This window comes from Rhinolophus hipposideros, assembly GCF_964194185.1.
Source record: "Rhinolophus hipposideros genome assembly, chromosome: 8".
NCBI lineage: Eukaryota > Metazoa > Chordata > Mammalia > Chiroptera > Rhinolophidae > Rhinolophus > Rhinolophus hipposideros.
Genome location: NC_138054.1, coordinates 66,364,796 through 66,387,143, shown reverse-complemented (window position 1 = coordinate 66,387,143; position 22,348 = coordinate 66,364,796). Strand labels below are relative to the sequence as shown.

The 22,348-nt window shown below is 43.2% G+C and overlaps 1 protein-coding gene across 5 annotated transcripts in view; it reads right to left on the bottom strand.

Annotated features, from left to right (window-relative positions):
* HIVEP3 (HIVEP zinc finger 3) overlaps window positions 1–22,348 on the bottom strand; it is a 461,664-nt gene that overhangs the window by 335,816 nt on the left and 103,500 nt on the right. For 4 of the 5 annotated variants that reach the window (XM_081055100.1, XM_081055104.1, XM_081055103.1 and 1 more), the window contains exon 2: window positions 16,181–16,292. The exons of the other annotated variant lie outside the window; for it this stretch is intronic. The gene's annotated coding sequence lies outside the window, so the exon portion shown is untranslated. The remainder of the gene's footprint in view (window positions 1–16,180; window positions 16,293–22,348) is intronic. 5 annotated transcript variants of the gene reach the window in all.

Below are 22,348 nucleotides of genomic sequence, written 5' to 3'. Positions count from 1 at the left end.
GCAATCGCAATACTTCAGGGGAAAAGAAAGCTGCTCCTTCACAAACAATATGGGCCTGACTTCAGAGGGCCACTCTGAAATACTTTCCAGGGAAAAAGAGATGCATGTACAAAGCTCACAACTGGGAAGGAACATGCTGCTTAGGAATAGGCTACAGGAGGTAGGTGGAGGAGGGAGCGCGGCCAAGATGAGGCCAGGGAAGTGGTCAGGGGTCAACCTTCTAGAGCCATGCAGGCCTTGTGAAAGATCTTTGGTTACCTTTTGTTCAGCAAGAAGCCACAGACATGATGAGAGTAAGGAACCAGCAGGAAGAGTCAAGGCAGGGTGTGGGAGACTAGTTAGGAAGTTTCTGCAACAGCCAGGCCTGGACAGGGGGAGTGGAAGTCGGAATGGACAAGTGGATGGATTCAAACGCAAGTTCTTAGGAAAAGGAATCAATAGGACTTGGCGATAGATTGGTGTGATAGGTGGTGGGGAACAGAGGATAAAGTCTGGTTTCTGGCTCAAACAGCTGAGGGGACAGTGCGCCCCTTACTGAGACGGGGACACCTGAAGAGCGAGACTCAAAGGCTGAGGATAGGGGCTGGGTGGGGGTGGCTGGGGAGGGGGTGTGAGCAGATACTGAGCGGAGATGTGCACATCGGTCATCCAAGCGAAGGTGTGGAGAAGACGGCTGTGTTTACTGGCAGGTGTTCTGCAAAGCAACCCGCACAGATGTATGGGAGCTGAAAGTGAAGGTGAAGTGCTCACCTAGGGAGAGAGACCACAGGAAGAAGAGCACTCTGGGACTCTCTGGCCCTTATGGCCAAGCAGAGGGGGTAAAGGCAGCAACAAAAGAGATGAGGCAGCAGTAGGCAGAAAAGCAGGCAGAAACCCAGCAGAGGGTGGTGCCTCGGGAGCCCCAGCAAGAAAAGAAGATTTAGAGTTTTAATTAAACTTAATAAAATGCTGCTCCGAGGGTGAGAAAGATGAAGTCTGAACAAAGTCATCAGCATTCATACATATGCGGGTCAGAAGTGTTCTTGGGTCAAGTGTGGCTGGGAAGCAGCAGCGAGGCCAGAAGGGTGAGCAGGAGGTGAGACAGGACTTCTATCTCAGCCTGCGGCCCACGCTGTCCAGTCTCATCACGTAGCACATCTCTTCACAGCCTTTATCTGGTTTGTGATGATCCTGCTTGTTTACTTGTTTACCCATTTGTGGGCTCCCTTCCCTAGAAACGTAAGGTCTGTTAGGGCAAGTGCCTGGTCTGTTTTACACACAGACCTAGCAGAATGCTTGGCACGGAATAGCGACTCAAGAAATACCTGTTGAATATTGAATGAGTGAAACAGAAACAGAGTAGAGGTCAGTTTGGTTAATAAGTAGGGAGAGAGGAAGCTGGAAAGTGAGTGGGCTGCAAGCAGAAGCTACTGATGTCACTGTGCCAGGGGTGAGGAAAAGAGAGATGGGTGGGTGGCCTGAGAAGGTGAGCGGGAGAGGGTGTCTCAGGCTTAGGTGGAGGGTTAGGGCAGATGCAGGCCCCTAACACACAAGCTTAAAAGAGAGACTAAGTGATATTTTCTAGTCTGAATGACATCCAACCCATATGTCCTGGCCTTAGGACACGTCCCCCCAAACCAAGCCCTGAGACCAGGATTCCTTAAGCAGGTGAGTCATTGAAGAAATGCCCCCAAGGACACCGCCAGGGGAGTAGAGAGCAGGATAGAGAAAGGGAGAGGCCGGGCCAGGGTCTGACGGAAGATGAAATCCCAGCCGCAGCCTGATCCCAGGAGACTTCTGGAGTGTAAATTGCAACCCCTCCAGAGTTTGGACCCTCCTCCCCACGGCAAAGCAGCTGAGCTTTCACATTCTCACACCAGAAAATACTGGCTACAGATACTCCAGCTCTCTTGGCAAGCGGGCAATCCATTGAAGAAGGAGATGGGGCAAAGGCCACAGAAGTCGCGGGTGGGCACGCAGATTGGTCACCGTGGGCCAAGAGTGTCTAGGCAGAGTGCCAACAATGCTTGCTGCTAAACCAGGACAGAGTTTTGTGTGAAGTCCCCTAGAAAGGCCCATCAAACAAACAACTTCATTCTGGGGAGCCAGAAGGTGCAGGGAAAGTTACCATTTAGAATCATTTTTGTTCTGGAAAATAATCTTTCAAAAGAAATATCAAGGCTCCTAAAGTGCTCAGAGCACTCTTCTCAGAAAAATCTAAGGGTGTGAATTGAGTACAGCAACTAATACTGAACATGAGATGTAAGAAAGTACTCAGAGTATTTAGAAATACTTAAAAGTCAAGAAATAGAAAACCGAGTAACCTGTGCTACATTCCTGGAACACGCTTATTATTATCACAGGATTATAATATTGTAGAATCCTCGGAAATAATATCACTTGCAATAAAATAAAATAAAATAAATCAACCAACTGATATTTACTGAACAGCTACTATGAATCCAGCTCTGTGCAAGAAGTTTATCATCAGGCTGGGGACCAGATGATATTCCTGAAACAATTAAAGAACAAGGCCAAAAAAAAAGAAAATTCCATGGGAGGCAGTGAAGTTTGATGGTTAAGAGTTGAGCCCCAGAATCAGACTGCCCAGGATTACTCTCATTTCTGCCACCAAACTCTCTGTTTCCCTATCTGAAAAATGGAGTCATAATAGTGCTTGCATCACAGGATTCCTGAGAGGATAAAATGAAGTGATTCGTGTAAGGCCCCCAGTGCAGTGCCTGAGGCATACAGTCAGCCGTCAGTCCTTGGAGTCCCATTGCTGCAGCTCTTATTGGAGGTAATGGATGGAAAACACCCCTACTCATCTGACTTGTCTCCTCTCTTGCTCTGCTCAGAAGGACCAGGACATTTATGCCCGGCTATGGGGTCGCACTAGAAAAAAATCAGGAAACATCACCCTTGTTTCCTTGGACCCCGATGCAATCAAGCCAAGCATGGACCAGAAGCCGAAGGGCAGAGAGTGTGCTCTTCTGCTGGGCTGGCCAGGAGCCGAGGCTTTCTGTCCTGGGTGCCTTTCCGATTCAGAGCATACACGTGCTCAGACTCTAAAGGGTGTTGGGTCAGCAAGGACACACTGGGAAAGCCATCGGCATATTTGTATCCCTACTGACCATTTCCTGCCTGGCACTCAGGAGCCAGTGTGGACACTTTTCCAATCAGTGCACAGAATGAGGCACTGAGGACAAGCTGATGCAATCACATGGGCCTTCGCTCCTATCCTGCACCTCCACTCACAGCTCTGTGACCTTGGGCCAGTGACGTGGATTTCTGAAGGCGCAATTCTCTTGTGCTATAAAACAGTTCCTGGCCTTGGCTGCACATTAAAATCACGGGGGGAGTATTTAAAAGTCCAAATGCCCAGACCTCAGCCAGACCAATAAAATCAGAACCACTTAGGATGGAACCACTGCTCTAAGGGCAGATGATCACCTTCTGCTCATCAGAGTGAATTAACTGAGATTATTCTTGGAGCGTGTTTAACACATGCTTTACACAGAGTGCCCTGTCAGAGGTGTTTGCCACACTGTACTACAGAGAGTTCCCAGACTCTACAAACACTCCCTACAGATCCACAGAGGATGAGCTGTGGAAGCTTTATTCTGCCCATAGGAAGCTTCCGTTTGAGTGTCTCACTTCGGTGAATATCAAGGATCAAGCCCACATTTTGATTTCTCTAGCTGTTTTGATCACCCCAGCCCTGAATTATCTTCCGTGTGTCCCCGAAAATAAGACCTAGCCGGACATTCAGCTCTAATGCGTCGTTTGGAGCAAAAATTCATATAAGACCCGGTATATTATATTATATTATATTATATTATATTATATTATATTATATTATAATGTTATACCGGGTCTTATAGTAAAATAAGACTGTGTCTTATATTAATTTTTGCTCCAAAAGACGCATTAGAGATGATTGCCTGGCTAGGTCTTATTTTCGGAGAAACACAGTTATTCTTGGAGAGAGGAAAAGGTCAGATCCAGAAAGAGTTTCTCTCTGAATTTTGGGCTGTGAGGCTAAACCTTTGTTTTCAATTATGTAGTTAATGGACTTCATAGCCTCCATTCAAAAATGAGAGTCACCATTTGAAGGGAGCCTCAGTCCTTGGCTTGCAGGGGGGGCAGGGCCTGGAGATGGGCATCCACAGTGCTGGCTACTGTGGAGGCTGCCCTGACAGTAACATCCTTGATAGAACTGTGAGAAAAACAATACTGGACCCCTCGCCATATCTCTAATCCACAAAGTGCTTCCAGCCCTGCGATACATGAAGATTCATGTAAACCGGGTATGAGGATTTCAGAATGGAGGGGCCTATCCGGCCCTTACTGCCTCCATGTACGGAAGCAGGATGTGCCTGGACATAGATCTAAGAGAAGGAACTGGAACAAAACAAGAGGGATCCCTTGCAACTTGCAGTTACGGTTTTCAAAGAGTAATCAACACTTACAAGAAAGAAAACAGAACTTCAAGGAGTAAAAGGGGGCAGCCAGCATCCCACTGAAAGAAGAGCTGGTGGGTGACAAGTGGAAAACAGTGCTGTCCACCCCGTGCAGAGGCCGTGTTTATTGTCCAACAGGAGCTTAGATGCCAGGGTGCCAGGCAACAGAGCAGCTGGAGGAGAATCTTCCAGTCCCATCATGAGCCACTAAAAGGAAATCTACCCGTGTGCGTTCCAGACCCTGATAGTCCTTTCTGTGGAGTCCTCAACAACGTGGTATTTACTATGGGCTGAGCAGATCTATCTGTCTGTCTGTCTATTTATCATCAATATTTCACAACCCCATTCAGTAGGTACTCTTATAATCCCCATTTCTCAGATGAAGAAACTGAGGCATATACAGGGTAAGTAACTTGTCCAGTTAGTATGTGGCAGAGCTGGAATATAAACCCTGACAGTCTGGCCGCAACTCCTGGGCTCTCAATTCCTGTGCTATATTATTTCTAGTCCAGTTAGGGTATCAAACAGATCAACAGACAATTGGAATCTAGTGTGTAAAGCATATCCTAGGGACCAGCACAGGTGGTGGTGTTCAAAATCCTATTATTATATGACGCTCGCTCACAAAACGGAAAATAGAAGGGGCCACCTAGTGATAGGCTGACAGCCACAAAGACAGATAAAAAGGGGCATTCCAGTCACTGCAGAGATACAGAAGAGACTTAAGTATGTACTCAAGAAAATGAAAAGGTACATCCACACAAGGACCTGTACGTGAATGTTCGGCAGTGTTATTTACAATAGTCAAAACCTGGAAACAACCTAAATTTCTATTAACAGGTGGGTGGATACACAAATCGTGGTACATCCATACAATGGATTACTACTCAGTCATGCAAAGAATGAACTGCTGATACACAAAACACAAACGCATCTCAAAAGCATTATGCTGAGTGAAAGAAGTAAGAAGCAAAAGGAGGTACACATTTTATGATTCCATCTGACCATATGGAATCCTGGGAAGACAAAACTCTAGTTTCAGAAAATGGATCAGTGGTTGCCAGAGAAGAGGGTGGGAGGGGAGGATTGACTGCACAGGGGCACAAGAGAACTTTCAGGGATGATGGAAATGTTCTCTGTCTTGATTGTGCTGTGGCTACATGGATATAGACATTTGTCAAAAGCCATTGAATTGTATGCTTAACAAGGTGAATTTTATTATATGTACATTATACTCAATTTAAAAAAGAGACTCGAAGTCATGCAGTCCCAACTGAGACGTGCTGGGCTCTGAAGCTAGGAGTGAGAGTTGTGTACGGTCTGCTTCCTTTGCTTCTTTTTCTCCTTTTCTTTCTTTCCCTCTTTCCTTCCCCCCTTCCCACCTTCCTCCTCTCCTTCCAGCCTCCCTTCTTTCATCCTCCCTTCCTTCCTCTCTCTCCCCTGAAAGCCTATTCTCTCCCTTTCCAAGCCAAGCCTAGTGGCAGGCCCCTGAGCTCCAAGCATTTCCAGAACTGCCATTACAGATTAGTTAAAATGACCAGATAGCCAGGCAGACTGATTCTCAGCCTACTTCAAAGGGGCAGATGTTCTGCAAAACTGGCCAGTGACCCACAGAGAAGGCTGGCAAGCTCACAAGGCTCTCATTGGGCCCTTCTGTAGCTTCTGCCTTCCAGGTAAAAAGTATGCATATATTAGATGAAAAGAGGAAGCACCTTTTCAAGAATTACTTGGACTTGGGAAGGAGGGAGGTCATTTGTCTCTGTCCAAGAAAAATGTTCATTCACCTTTGAATTGTTCTCTCCAAACCACATGGGGATAAGCGTAGTGGTGAGGGCTGTAGCAGTAGAGACAGGGAGGTGGAGAGAACAGAGGAAGCAAATGCCACATGGCTCTGCGGTAGCAGCAAGAGACGGCCTCACCATGTCACACTCTGGAAAGCATGGAGGAAAAGAGGGACCCCTTCAGCCAACCTGTTCCCACCAACCTACCTAAGCAAGACAGGACCTACATCAAGGGCACCCCTGCCGTAGCTGGATGAGAAGTGAATGGGGAAGTTAGCAGGGCAGGCAGGCAGAGGAAAGGGACAGAACATGACATTGGCGTGGGTCCCTCTCCCGGGCCTGCAGGAGGCCGTTGGCAGCAGGAATGACCATCTGCTACACCCCACCACTAGTAGGCTCACAGGAAGGGAAGGGGACAATGACAACCCACAGCCCCTTGCTCAGAAGTTACACCAGGAAGTGAGCAGCGGGGCCTACCCGCCTCGGAGTAAACAACAGTGAGTAATCAGTGAGTGCTCTCTTTGGACAAATCCCTCATGGCAACAGAGAGTGATCAAGTCCCTCCAGCGAAAGGTGAGTTCAGCAGAGTACAACCCAGCCACAGGAGCAGTGGGTAGACTGGGGATGCCAGCAGCCATCCAAGTCCTGTTGGGTGGAAGTTGAGAGAGCCAGTCTTAGAAAACTGGATGCTTGCACTTCCTTTTCTCCAAAAGAGAGCTGGTCTCTGGGTGGTGAGGCCTATCGTTCAATAACAAACTAAGAGTGAAGAATAAGGGTAGCATGAGGGAAGAACTCTGGCCCAAGACAGGAAAAAAAAAAGCATCCATAAGAGAAAAAGTGAATAATTCTACGTCTTAGTAAGTGGAAGAGGAAAGAGACAGTCTCCAATCCTAATTCACTCTGTTCCGGGTTTAGAAAAAAGCTGCATCCAGGAGATATACTATCAAAGCAGGACAGCCATTGTGAGAAACTGAAAACCAGCCAAAATACATCAGCTCTCCCAACTTACCAAGAAAGAGGAATTAACTTCCTATTAGCTGATGTACTTCTACATCTAAAGGCTAAACTATCTGTTATCTTTTCAATTTCACTCATTTCTATTCTGGTAAGAGTCTTATTAGCAGGTTTAAAACATCCATACCCCATCCACTAACACCCATTAGTCTTCTATCTTAGCCTGCAAGGAACCTGTGTAAGTCACATTACTAAGAACATACCATCGGGGCGGAAAGATGGCTCAGTTGGTTAGAGCGTGAGCTCTGGGCAACAGGGCTGCCGGTTCTATTTCGACATGGGCCAGCGAGCTGTGCCCTCTGTAACTACAATGAAGACAATGAGCTGCAGCTGAGCTGAGCTCACGGTTCGACTCCGGCAAGGGATGGTGGGAGCTGCAGCTGAGCTCCCGGGCAGCCAGATGGCTCAGTTGGTTGGAGGAAAAACACACTGTTCCCCAATAAAGTCCTGCACCCCTTCCCCAATAAAATCTTTAAAAAAAAAAAAAGAACATACCATCATATCTATTAAATGAATCATGAAATAGATTGACAATTGTAATAAATATGTAAACAAATACTCAAATGTTTGGAAATTTAAAAACAGGTACATGTAATTTAAGAGTCAAAGAATAAATCATAGTTGAATTATAAAATACTTAGAACCAAACAATATAAAATATTACACACCAAAGAAATGTGTGATGAAGTTACAGTGGAAATATATAACTACAATGCTCATAATAGGGAAAAAAAAGCCAAATATTCAACTTAAAAAGTTAAGAAAGAACACTAGATCATATCTATACAAGTTAGAAGAGAAAAAAATGACAAAAAATTAGCACTGAAATTAATGAACTTGAAGACAAAATAAATGATAGAGATGATCAGAAAGTCAATAATTGGTTCTTAGAAACATTCATAACATACAGAATTTGGAAGACTATTCAACAAAAGATTATAGAAGGCACTGTATTTTTGCAAATGAAAACGGGACATAACCACAGATATTACAAGCTTAAAAAGCATATTAACTTCATGCTAAAAATTTTTGAAAACTCAGATAAAATGTACAAATTCCTAGGAAAAAAACCTAATTTCTGATTCAATAAAAAGTAATTCAAGAAAAAATTAAAATCTGAATAGCCCAATAACTATTGAAGAAACTGAATCAGAGGTTAAAAATCTCCAGGAGAGAAATCCCAGCCTTACATAACTCTTTTTGAGAATATATAAAGAGGAAACATTCTACAGTGCACTTTACAAGTCTAGCATAAGCTAGATACAAAAGCCTGGCAGGGATAATAGTATAAATGAACATTACAATCCAATACACTCATAATAAACATAGATACAAACCTTCCAAACAAAATATTAGCAAAACAAATCTAGCAATGTATTAGAAAAATGAATCCATCATGCCAAGTCAGGTTTATTCTAGGAGAAAAAGATTAATTTAACTTTAGAAAATAGTTCACCAGATATTAACAAATTAAAGGAAGGAAATATTATACAAACCTTCTCAATAAATGCAAAAAATAGTATTTTATAAAATTATGTTTATGATTTTTTAAAAAATCTCTTTGCAAACTGCAGAAAAAAGGTAGTTTCTTATCCTGATAAAGAATATCAAATCCATAGAGAATATCATTCTCAAGGGAAACTGTTGAACATGAAACGCAAAATTCTAAAACTTTAGAAAGCAACACAAGTCCCTATTTTATGACCTTGCCATAGAAAAGGATGACCTTAAAAAGACACAAAAAGTTGAATGACACAAGAAAGACTGATAAATTTTTATTGCACTAAAATCCAGTATTTCTGCCACTCTAAAAATTAAAAAAAAATAATAAAGAAAATAAATTTAAAAATCAAGAAAAAAGCCAAAAATCAGGAGAAGGTATTTTCAACACTAAGAAATAGTCTCCAGTATACATAACTTCTACAAATAAATAAGAAAAATACAAATACCCAATTTTTAAATAAATGGGCAAAGACTTCAAAAGTCTCTTCACACACAGAAAAAGAAAATCAAAAAGACCAAAAAGCATGTGACAAGATACTGAACCTCTACTAATTAAATATATACAACTTAAAACCAGATAAGATACTATCATACTGGCAAAAATTTCCTACAATATCCAACAAAATAGTGTTAGCAAGGATATGGAGCAATGGGAACAATTATGTACCATAGCTGGGTATAAAAATTGTTAAACACAATGGAGATTAATTTTTTATTGAGGTAAAATTCACATAACATAATGAAAATTAATTTTGAACTATTCCAATAGAGTTGAAGATGTCCTTAGTCTGTGACCAGTAGTTCTGCTATTATGTATATTCCTTAAGTAAAATTACATAATGCTCATCAGGGGACTTGAACAAGAATGTTCACAGTAGCACTATTTACAACAGCAAAAAAACTAGAAATAAGTGTTCGTTAATCATAAAATAGATATATAAGCTGCAATATAGTCATGCAATGGAATTACAGTTCAGCAAAATGAAAACATTTCAGCTATACTCAACAACATGCACAAATCCAGGAGTAAAACATTTAACAACTAGTTGCCATAGAGACTGTCTAGTCAGAAGAGATCCTAGCCATAGTGTGGGATCTGGGTCCCAAGACCCTCTGCTATGCCAGGTGTAATCCCTTCTGGAAGGTGAAGGGGCTTCAAAAGGCCTCATGGGAACACTCGTGGGGAGAGGAAGGGGAGCAGGGTCAGGTAAGCAGCGATTTACCACCAAATGATAGAAATATTTTGGTTGTTTGTTAACCAGTACAGCCTTACTGGTATGCATGGGCTAATTCTGAGCACAAAAACCCAAACAGTGTGATTCCATTTATATGTAGTTCATAACTATGCATAACTAAACAAGATATTGTTTAAGGATGCAAATATAAGCAGATAAGACAACAAAGAGAAGCATGGGGAGAAGAAACAGAACATCCAGGAAATGGTTATCCATGAAAGGGAGGGGATGGGATAGGATGGAGGGAGGGTACCACTCTTCAGAGGTAAGAATATCATTCTTTTTCTTAAATTGACTGGTGAGTACATGAATGCTGTAATATTCTTCATGCCTTTATATACAGTATCTAAGTGTTCTTTTGTATCTAGTGGCTATTTTATTTAAATTATTTTAAAAGAAATTCATAAAGAAAAATTTAATAATAAACTTACATTGCTGAGGTTCCTGCCATATCTTTTCTAGTTGTTTGACAAAGATGATCAATTCAACAGTAATTGGTGGAGCTCTTAAACCCACTTAAAATTCTAAGCTTCTACTCACATCACTCCAGAAATATTCTTGCAATAATCTCTCCAATAAGGTGCAGCAAAGCCCAACTTCCAGAGTATATGCTTCTCTGGCTCTTTAATTTAGTATAATCATAAGCACAGTAGTTTTACTTTATTTTTTAATCTGGAATCTTCTCAAATTTTGAAATCTTAAAATGAGGGCATGGAGCAAATGGCTACGTTCTGTTTTGCTTGCCTGGATTTCAATGGTGATGCTCTCTTTTAAGTCCTTTATCATATGCTTCAGCTGTGTGAAGCCCCAGTTCTCTTCACTGAGATTTGCTGACAGTCAGGGAAAGTTTTTCGAAAAGTGTATTAAGTGTACATTGAGTGCCAAGGAGTGGGGGGAGTTTGGGAGGTTGCACACATGTGCAATTTTTTAGCAGCTCCAACAGATGCTTGGCATTTATAGACTCAACATTCACTTTCTCAGTTAACTTGTGAACAACCCCTAATAGCCACATGGCAATGGTCCTTTTCCTAAAGCACCAGTGTGTTGCATAGCTACAGCAAGAGCAAGTCACTTAGCTAGAGAGGAAGCCTTGTCAAACTGGTGACCTATGAATAATCATGGGAACCTCTCCTCTCTGGACAGAAGCCTGATTCAGAAGGAAGTCAAGAGCCTATGCAAATATTTCTGCATTTGCAAATTGGGAGATTTGCCAAGGGTTTGAGATGTCTCCATAAAGAGTGTCATGGGTCTACCGTGTTGAATCTTGATTGAGGCGGTTTTCAGAATTCCTCTTCTATTAAAATTAAATCAGTTCATTTTTTTATCAAGTCTCCTCTGATTTTAAGATAGCTTCAGCATCTAACACTGAGCCTGGAAGTCCAATGAATGACTGAATAGACTAACATTGGTGACAGGTGCAACAAAACATGTCATGTATGTATAACACTGCTTTTATTTTTTTCCACTTCTTTCTATTATTTGTTGATCAGCTTTTCACTGGATCCCAATCATGCATACATTACTCTTTTTTATTTTTTTAAGTTGGCCATGAGCCCCAATTCAAGGACTGATGGACATTCAGAGAGTTTCCACGATTCCTAAGACTAGTCCATATGCTTCTCCCTGGCTATGCTGCCCCAGTCTGAGGGGTAGTGTCAGTTCATCTCTGCTGCACATGTAGACGTAAAGCTCCACCCTTCTCCTTTTTTCACAAGGATGCCAGCTACCCCTGGCATTTGTAACACTTAGTAAGGAGGAGAGGAATCACGTCTCTCATGTACGCCCGGCTTTCATCAATGACCCGGATTATGGCCCAAGCACATATTTCCAAGTGTGACCCTCCCAGAAGGGCAGTCCTCTGGAGAATGTGGTTCAGTCACCTCCCACCACCAACCCCCACCTCCTCTGCCTTTCAAGGCCCCTGGGATTTCAGCAAATCCCCCTTTCTCCATCTTATTACATCAGTGTCCCTTTGCTTATATCCATGAGAACTTTGGACAGTTCTGAGCATTTCTGATCATATTCAATGACCTGTTGTTGACAGTTTCTTTTAGCCAAGTTCAAAAATTTCTTCAAGTAATTTACCAAAGCAACAAATTTAGGTGCATCTAGAAACCAACCAATACTCTTAAACAACTTTTAACTATAGTCTTCACATTTTTGCCATATGTATGGAATTTAAAAAGTGTCAGCAATCCTTTTCCTCTACTTTCGTCTTTCCTGGTGGCTTTGTTTTGGAATCAACTGTAACTAAGCAAATCAGTAATGGGTCAGGCAAAGCTTAGCAGTGATCCTGTAATTCAGACACCCTTCCAATTTTGAGCACAATGTCTGAATTGAGTAAACACCACAGCTTAGCATGTCACGTTGCCATGACATCTTGAACTTGTTTTTATGATGAGTTTTTTTAACAGCACACTGGTAGTGAGGAGACCACATTCCCTACTCTGACGTAAGAAATGCATGCCACTAGAGTCAACCTCTCACTTTTTTTGTCATTGGGTCACTTGCAGTTGCAGCATTAAAGTTGACAAATTGGAAGGCTCTAAGGTGTGTACCCCATCACAACATGACAGGTTGAGGAAAATACTAAGGAAAATACTGAGGAAAATACATTTGTTGCTACAGAAAATACTAAGAAGGAAACACTTCTAAGTAAGTGAAATACTTCTCACTTACCTTTCCTAAGTAAGGAAATACTTCTTAGTATTTTCTGTAGCAACAAATGTTAGACATAGGTACTACTAATACCAGCATAATAGTTCCCTGATAAATTTCAGCAAAAGGTCATAAAGTTCTCAATTAATTTCAACAGGAGAGCTTTGTAGTTATAGTATAGGTTGATCAGTAAGCCCCTGGCTGTCCATAAAACTCAGGGGTTCTGTTATCCCGTATAAATGCAGTTTTTCCTTTAAGGATCAACAAGGTACATAAAATCTCATTGAATTGTTCACATTAAATATTTAAATAGTCTTAAAATTCTATTCTTTGGATTCCTGCACCTTTTAAATTTTAATTTTTTTTAGTTTTTCTGTTTCTTACATTACTAACACTTCTTACTGATACTTGACAAAGGAACTTTAATAGCCCTTGTGCGGTACTTTATTAATCTCTAACAATTTACTACGTGTATTTGGCAAACTACTGTGTTTCCCCGAAAGTAAGACCTAGTCAGGCCATCAGCTCTAAAGTGTCTTTTGGAGCAAAAGTTAATATAAGACCTGGTCTTATTTTACTATAATATAAGACCGGGTCTTATGCAACATAATGTAATGTAATGTAATATAATATAATATGATACCGGTCTTATATTAATCTTTGCTCCAAAAGACACATTAGAGCTGAGGGTCCGGCTAGGTCTTATTTTCAGGAAAACAGGGTAATTACCAAACCTCTTAGAACTTTACCTAAATGAAGAGTCCTGAAACGGTATAAAATTTCCTATAATGATCAAAATACATGAGCTCATGGACTTATGGCATCTTTTTTAATTTACCACTTAGGTCCCAAGTGAGTAAGTGAAATTATGTAAATGTGGTATTATCCTGATACCCATCCACTACAAAGAACATGTTACTTTTTTAGCCCATCCCATTTTTTCTAGATATTTTAGAGGGTTTGTAAAGGCTATGATGATTATACCCACTATACAGATGAAGAACAACATTGGCCAAGGACTTTGTCAAAGTCTGGCCAGAAACACCCGTGCTGCCTGTTCCTGTGCTCAGTGTTTCGTGCCCTGCCTGCCCACTACATCTGTAGATCTGTAAATATGCTTTGATTCCACTAGAAATGCAAAGAAAAACAACGCGTCAGGGTCTCCTTGATGGGCAGCACAGAGAGCAGAAAAACCCCCGAAAGATATCACGGAAGTCCAGAGCGGGAAGTGAGAGACAAGTTAAAAGTTTATCTAATTGTCACACAGCTTTCTTAACGCTGTCCTCCATCGAGTCGGGATCTGGAATCTGCCTAGACTTCAGACTAAGTGCATCTTCTTCTTGCCTATAACTTTCACACACGAAATGCCCCAGTGGCTCACTTGGCAAGGACCCAAACCAGTGCACAATTCACTGCCCCTGAGACTCAATGGGGGGAGACGTCCAACAACAGTGCCAGCTGAGCACATCTCGATGCACTGCCTACGCCGGCATACGCCTTAGTAGTTGGCCCTTCAGAGACTCACTGGAGTGCTGAGAACAACAACAAAATCTGAGCCTGAAGGGTCCCGAGTCCCCCACCAAATTAACAAATCTGCCTAGCAGCCCTAGGTTCAGGCACTCAGAGAAGTGATGCAGGGGCAGTTCTGTGTCCTGTGAGTGCCGTAATGAAGCCGAGTGGGAAAGATGGAGAAAGAGAGGTAAGTGTCACACACACCTTCCCCTCCTGCCTACAGATATCTCAGTGGGACAGCTATTCTCCCACTTTGCAAAAAAAAAAAAAAAATCGCACAAAATTTTAGTTCAAGAATGTACAGGGCCTATAGCCTGTGCAAATCATCACAGCTTTAAAGAGCATCTGTCAAGCATCTGAGGTTTGCTCTCAGGCCCATGCCATAGACCAACTCCAAAGCAAACTAAAACCCCAGTGGGGCAGACATGCGTCCCTTCAGCAGGAAGGATGGAGAAGAGCTGGGACCTAAAACAAGTGAAGCTGGGCAGTCACCCTGCATTCAGATTTCGTGTTCTCTGTTAGTTGGGAAACCTAAGGGCCCTCCAGGGGTGGTTCCAACCTTCTCCCGGCAGGGGTGAAATGACCACATGCAAGTTCAAACAAGCAATGATTAGGTGGTAGAAATGTGGGAGGGTCTTCACCCCAAAGCCAATTCCACCCTGTCCCCAATGGACACGTGATCTTTGCCCCTGTGTTCTTCACAGAAGTTACTCAAATGATTCTTCCTCTTCTCCACACTCTCCTTGCCCCCAGCATACACATAGTTACATAAAAACATCTTAAACGTGGGGGTCCAACTTCATCAGCCCGGGGGAGGACCGAGAGGTGGTGGGGAGCTGCTAGGGCCCCGTGTAATCATTACTTGGGGTTACATAATCACACAAACAAGGGTTGGAGAATGTTCCATGGAGATCAGTTCAGCGCACACCTCATGGCCCCTTTGCCCCTCCCCCAACACCCAGAAAGCAGTTTTAACACAACCGAAGCACAAGACGTGCCGCGCGGCACCTGGCTGCCAGTAACGTAAGGGTGCACAGCAGAAAGGACCACAGTGCTGCTCCCCCAGCAAACAGAGCTCCTCGCCTGCAACCACTACCTGTAAAATTCAAGGGAGGGCCCACCAAGCCACAGAAGTCCTGGGACCTGCAACGTCCAGCAAAGCAGCCGTTCACTCCAACCAACGTGTGGCCTGAGTCCCTCTACACCCCTTCTCCTGTGCAAGTCCCCGCGTGCCCAGGCTGTCCCCACGCTCAGGAGTCCTCAGGCAGCCCGTGCAATCTCCGTAGGGGCCATTCAGCACCCGCAGCGTGTCTGACGTTAAGGTGGTACATGTGAGGCACAACTTCGAGACGGGGGCACCCTCTTGGCCAGCGGTACGGCAAGAAGCCCCAACAGAGTAGGAGTTTGGTTTTTGTTTTGTTTGGAGGGAAGGGTAGGTTGTGATTTTGCTTTAGAGACATTTGCGGGCACTAGGATTGAGGGGAGAAAAAGAAGCCCTCCCTTCTGCCTCGGCACCCAGCCTCTTCGGAATCTCCTCCTCCACCAAGCCGCCCACGGAGACCGGTCCGGTGGCCCGAGCAATCCCCGAGCAGCGGCCCGCGCAGCGCAGGAAAATGCAGGTGCTGCGGGAGCGAGACGTCTGCGCGACAGCCGGGGCTCACTGGAGCCGGGCCACCCGCGAGCCGTGAAGCGGGGCCACCCGCGAGCCAGCTCGGAGCGCGGCGCTCACAGGGTTACAGCGCCGCCGCCGGGGGCCGCGCGGGGTCGCTCGAGGCTCAGGCCGCTCCCCCGGCACCAGGCCGAGCGGCGCTCAGCCCACCGAGGGCACCGCACGCTGCGCGGCCGCCCACCCGGGTGGCCCTTGCGCCTTGCCTCCGCACCCGGACACAGTGCCCGAGAAAGGCAATGACAACACGGAACCGTAGCTCGCTATTTCACTTCCCCGGGGGGGGGGGGGGGGGCGCAGGCAAAACCGCAATAAATGAAACCAAGCGCAAGGAATCCATCCGCCGAATAAAAATCCAGAGTCCCCTACCTTCGGCCTTGGGGTGGCAAACGGGTCCTGTGTTCTCTGACCCACGGATCCAGCCCCTTCTTCAGGAATTGTTCCGGTCAGTCAGGATTTTGTGCAATTTTTTCATGAACACCTGTTTCAAGTAAGGGGTAAAAACCTTATTGAAGGAATTGTCCTTAAAACAGAGCCTGTGCACACACCTGCCCATCCAGGCATGCACGCATGTTTGTACACACACATATGCACACGGAATATACGTGTACACTGAAGCACCAAACTAGGCAGTTGGATAATGGGAGAATCGGCTGGTTGTGAGCATGCTCGCGCCGGGAACAGATCCACCCTCTGTTATTCCTCCGAATAAATATAAATCACCATCAGAAACCCAAACAGCAGCAACCCTCTCGAATTCTTGCTGTTGAAAAACACGGAATAAATTCAGCTCGCAGACACAGAATCCAATCAGCAGCTGTTTTCTGAATCCGGAGCTAACCCATGCCTCGCTTGCCTTTTCCACTATGAGTCCAGACCTTTTTCTGAAAGGGGTTTTAACCTTTTAAAGATACAGTACACCCGTTATCACTTCTGAATAGCTATCACTCCCAGCACAGGAAGCCAGTCCCATGCCTAGAGCTACAGAGCAGCCTTGCAGGTGATAATGATTTCATTTATCTATGCCTTTAAAAATACATATATGCATACATGTATATATACATATATGGAGAGAGAAAGTGCAAATGCAAGCCATAAAACCAGACACATGTTTATTGCAGTGATGAGCTCCTCAGTGACTAATAGGCACGTTATGTAAACACTCTGATCCTTCACTTCTGAACACACATGTTCACGGGATCACACGATAATGCAGGGAACTCTTGTCGGCATGGGCGTCACCCTTCACCAGCCCCAAACTGCTGATAAAAGACCAGGAAGCCTGCCCAGGTGTCTGAAGGAAGTGGCGAGTGCTGCCACCTCAGAGTTAGCTGCAGGGCACTCCTCACCCTGACCTGGCCTGAAGCCTCGGGTGCCATGACCTCCAGCCAGAGACTCCTTCCGGCACTACTTCTAAACTATAACGGAACCTAGGACCAGATCTCCTTCCAAGATACATTTTTTTAACCAGAATCTAGAATCAAAACTACCACCTGAACCTTTAAAGTCTCTAAGATACAGACTTAGGTCCTTCTTCAAGATGCTGTTTATGAGATGGTTTTGTTGGTTTTTTTTTTTACTCTGTCTGTCTGTCTGTCTGTCTGTCTGTCTGTCTATCTATCTATCTATCTATCTATCTATTTGTTCTGGTGGCTAGGCTGAGTAGAAAAATGCGGTGGGTGGGGGGAAACAATCCCCAATGCAAATTTTTTTAAAAAATTATTGCTCAAGTACTTTAGCCACCCAGATGGTGTTTATTCCTGTTTTGTTTGGGCTTTTTAAAAGGTAGCACTGAGAAGAAACCAAAACTCCTACCTCATCTATGTTTGAAAGGAAGAAATACACCTTTTACAGTTTCTTTTTCACCCTGGGTGCCCTGAGCTTCAGAATGACCCTGGCTGCTTCTCCTCTGATTCCCACCCAGCAGCAGCAGTTTACCTGACGAGCATCCCTGCTGTTCCTACAGCCCAGCACCAGAGCCCAAAGCACTGCCACCTTCACGCCTCGTCATTGGCACTGCCTGTACACACACACACACACACACACACACACACACACACACACTCCCTTCTCTCCCCCCTTCCAGGCTCTTTAGCAGAAAATTATCATATTTCATGTGTCATCGCCTTAGCTAGCTGGGCCTGTCACTGATTGGCTGGGCACTTGCAGCCGGAAATATCACCAGCCATACAGCTTGGAACTAGTTAGCTCTCCTGTGGCTACCACAGACCTGAGCCCAGGAGGCTCTGTGACAGGCACAGACCTACCACAAGGAGCCTGTCACTCCTCTCCTGGGTCTGGCCCCATGCCCTCTCCCAGCCCTGGGGGCGGGGACTGCCAGGGGACACGGAGGGAGTGTCCAGTGCTGCTGAGAGCTAGAGCTGCCTCCAACTGCAGGGAGGGAGGGAGCCGCTGAAAGTCCTGTGCTTCCCAGCATGTGGGTGAAGAAACTAAGGATGTCCCCATTCAGTTTTAAAGATTTGGAGAAAGTGTTTGACAAAATCATGTCTCTTCATATTAAACAAACAAAACTTATCAGTAAGGCTGGGTGAAAACAAGATATTTTATCCTCGAGAGTTTACCTGCTGCTGCTGTCATTCCCTCTCTAACATCACAGGGACCCACGTATCATAAGCATAACGTCCCAAGGCTGACAGGCAATCCAGAAGGTGACGCTGCCCTTCAACAGAACAGCGCCTCCCCCTTCAGAAAACTCACCAGAGAAAGAGCCTTCCAAACAGGACTTTGCAATGTCACACAAGTTTCTAAGACTTACATGGTCTTTGCAGTGCCCAACCTGGATCATTCTGGCTGCACTTTAAGCTTAGTCCCTCCTGCCATATCTTCGGAAGTTTTAATGTGACTCGTCATGTCTCGCCTCGTGCTGTTCTCCTGATTAAATTAAACCCTATCTCTCTGGACCTTTTTGTAAACATTCTTTTTCAAACATTTAATTATGCTGCTTTATTCTGTAGACTTTAGAGGCAAGCCTCCCAGAGCAAGATGAAACTGAAAGTTTATTTGGTCTAACCATCCACGTGATGCTTCCTCGCTGGGGCTCTGGGTTTCAGGGCTTGTACAGTTACTCTCTCCTACTCCTCCAAAACAAAACACACCCCCAAAATTTATATGACCAAAACATCAGTGGCAGCTCTGGGAACCTGAGAAAGACGATGTCAATAAAGCCCACATTTTGAAGACTATAGGAAGATGTAAAGTAGATGGGATGTGGGTGAGAAAAGGCTGGTTAATGCTGGTAAGCTCACAATTGTACATAGAACCCCTAAAAAGAAAATGCACAGGTTTCCAGAAATGGATTCTGAAAAATTTCAAGCCCAGAGGACCAAAGATTGGACGAGAGTCGTGGGCATTAATTCAGAAGCAAATTAGAGGACCTCAGGAAGTAGCCTGGTTCTCTCCACACAGAACGGCAGTTACTAAGCAGTGTCTTTGTAAAGTGGAAAGTTTGTCCCTATGGGTAGAAGTCAAAGGTTGAATAGGGAAGCACACCAGCTCATTTGTGGAAAAATAGATGTTATAATTGACCAATAAATCATAGAATTTATGAAGATTTTTCTTAATAGTTGAAAGAAAAAAAATGTCACTATCTAGTCTATGCTTAAAAGCATACCGTCATGGTAGGCTAAACAATGGTCCCCAAAGATATCCACTTCCTAATCTCTGGACACTGTAAATATTACCTTATGTGACAAAAGGTGTGTTTCATTTTAGGATCTTAAGATGGGGAAATTATCCTGAATTATCTGGGAGGGCCTCAATGTAATCACAAATCCTTATAAGAGGGAGGCAGAGGGCAAAAGAGAAGGTAATATAGTCACAGAAATCGACATTGCAGTAATGAGGACACAAGCCAAGGAAACCCAGAAGCCATCAGAAGCTGGAAGAAGCAAGCCAACAGATTCTCCCCTGGAGCCCCTGGAGGGAGCACAGCCCTGCAGACACTTTGAGCTCGGCCCAGTGAAACTTGTATCAGGTTTCTGGCCTCCAGAATTCTAAGCAAATAAATATGTTGTTTCAAGCCACAAAGTGTGTGGTCATTTGTTCCAGTAGCCATAGGAAACAAATACAACCACCACGATGAGCAACACAGTACTTCCTAGAGATTATAATTATTACTACCAGCAACAACACTTACTATGTGCCTGGCACTGCTAAATTATTTACATATCTAATTTCATTTAATTTGCATGCAAGTAGGCAGTAGAGAGTTGCAGTTATCAGAGCTCCACCATGTAGTAGCATGTATCCCTGGGCAAGTAATTAAACCTTCTAATGCTGCTTTGTCTCATCTGTAAAGCAGTAAGAATGATACTTACCTGATGTGGCTGTTGAGGATAAAGTGAAATCATCTACGTAAAGTGCTAGAACAGTTCCTGGCAATAAGGGCTCCATAACTAATAACTAGTAATGAGACAGTCCTTCCCTATGCTGGGCTGCAGTATGTCTCCAGAGAATCCTCTCACTGATTTTAGTTCTTCCCTTTGGATACGTGTTGAACAAGGGTCTCTCCTGAATGTCCTTCAAAATCTGAAGACAATGGTCATGTCATCAAGAGTGTTAACTTCTCCAGACTAAAAGTAACCAATGCCTTCAATTATTTTCAACAGAGAACATACATGGCCTGAAAAGTCTAACATATTTACTATTTGGCCCTGTTCAGAAAAAGTTTGCCAATTCCTTTTCTAGAAGATACTATATTTCTATAAATGTAATATAATATTGTCCAAGGCTTTTATGCAAACAAATTGCACTATTGTATCCATACATTTACTCTAACGCTGCTAATTATTCTGTCATTTTTTGTTCATTTTTGTTTTCACCCATCCCCCCACCTCCTTTCATTTTGGCAAGTATCAACTTATCCTCTGTATCTATGGCTCTGTTTCTGTTTTATTTTGTTTATTCATTTGTCTTGTCTTCTTAGATTCCACATATAAGTGAAATCATAATGGTTTTGTCTTTCTGAGTCTTATTTCACTTAGTATAATAGCCTCTAGGTCCACCCACGTTGTTGCAAATGGCAAAATTTCATTCTTTTTTATTGCTGAGCAATACCACGTTTCCCCGAAAATAAGACCTACACGGACCATCAGCTCTAATGCATCTTTTGGAGCAAAAAATATAATACCCAGTCTTATATTAATATAAGACCAGGTATAATACATAATATAATGTAATGTAATGTAACCTAATATAATATAATACCAGGTCTTATATTAATTTTTGCTCCAAAGACACATTAGAGCTGATGGTGCAGCTAGGTCTTATTTTTGGGGAAACACGGTATTCCATTTCATATATACATCACATATTCTTTACCCATTCATCTATCAGTGGACAGCTAGGTTGCTTCCATATCTTGACTATTGTAAATAGTGCTGCAATGAGCATGGGGGTACATACATCTTTTCAAATTAGTATTTTGGTTTTCTATGGATAAATACCCAGAAGTGGTATTGCTGGGCCGTATGACAGCTTTATTTTTAATTTTTTGAGGAATCTTTATACTGTTTCCATAGTGGCTGCACCAATTTATAATCCTACCAAGAGTGTTGCCAAGGATTCCTTTTCTCCACATCCTTGCCAGCATTTGTTATTTGATGATTTTTTGACAACCATTCTCTCAGATGTGAGGTGGTATCTCATGATTTTGATTTACATTTCTCTGATGTTGAGCATCTTTTCAAATGTTTGTTGGCCATCCGTGTGTCTGCTTTGGAGAAATGTCTATTCAGGTCCTCTGCCCATTTTCCAATTGGATTGTTTCTTTTTTTGATGTTATGTTATGTGGGTTTCTTACATACTTTGGATATTAACCCCTTATCAGATGTATCATTTATGAATATCTTCTCCCATTCAGAAGGCTGTCTTTTCATTTTATTGAAGGTTTTTTTATCACTGTGCAAGAACTTTTTAGTTTGATGTAGTCCCATTGTTTATTTTTTTTCTTTTCTTGCCCTTGTCTGGGGAGACAGATAGATCCAAGAAGATATTGCTAAGACCTATGTCAAACAGTTTATTGTCTATGTTTTTGTCTATGAATTTTATTTTTTCAGGTCTTATATTTACAGCTTTTATTACAGCTTATATTTATCAGCATTTTGAGTTTATTTTTGTATATGGTGTAAGAAAGTAGTACAGTTTCATTTCTTTCTTTATCTTTCTTTCTTTTCTTTTCTTTTTTTTTTTGTTTTGCATGTATTTGTCCAGTTTTCCCAACACCACTTATTGAAGAAGCTGTCTTTACTCCATTGTCAAAGGTTAATTGAAGATATAAGTGAGGATTTATTTCTGGGCTCTCTGTTCTATTTCATTGATCTATGCGTCTGTTTTGTGCCGGTACTATACTGTTTTGAATATTGTAGCTTTGTAATAGTTTGAAATCAGGGAGCACGGTACCTCCCAGTTTTTTCTTTTTCAAGATTGCTTTGGCTATTTAAGGTCTTTTGTAGTACCATGTAAATTTTAGGATTAGTTGTTTTCGTTTTGAGAAGAATGCCATTGGTATTTTAATAG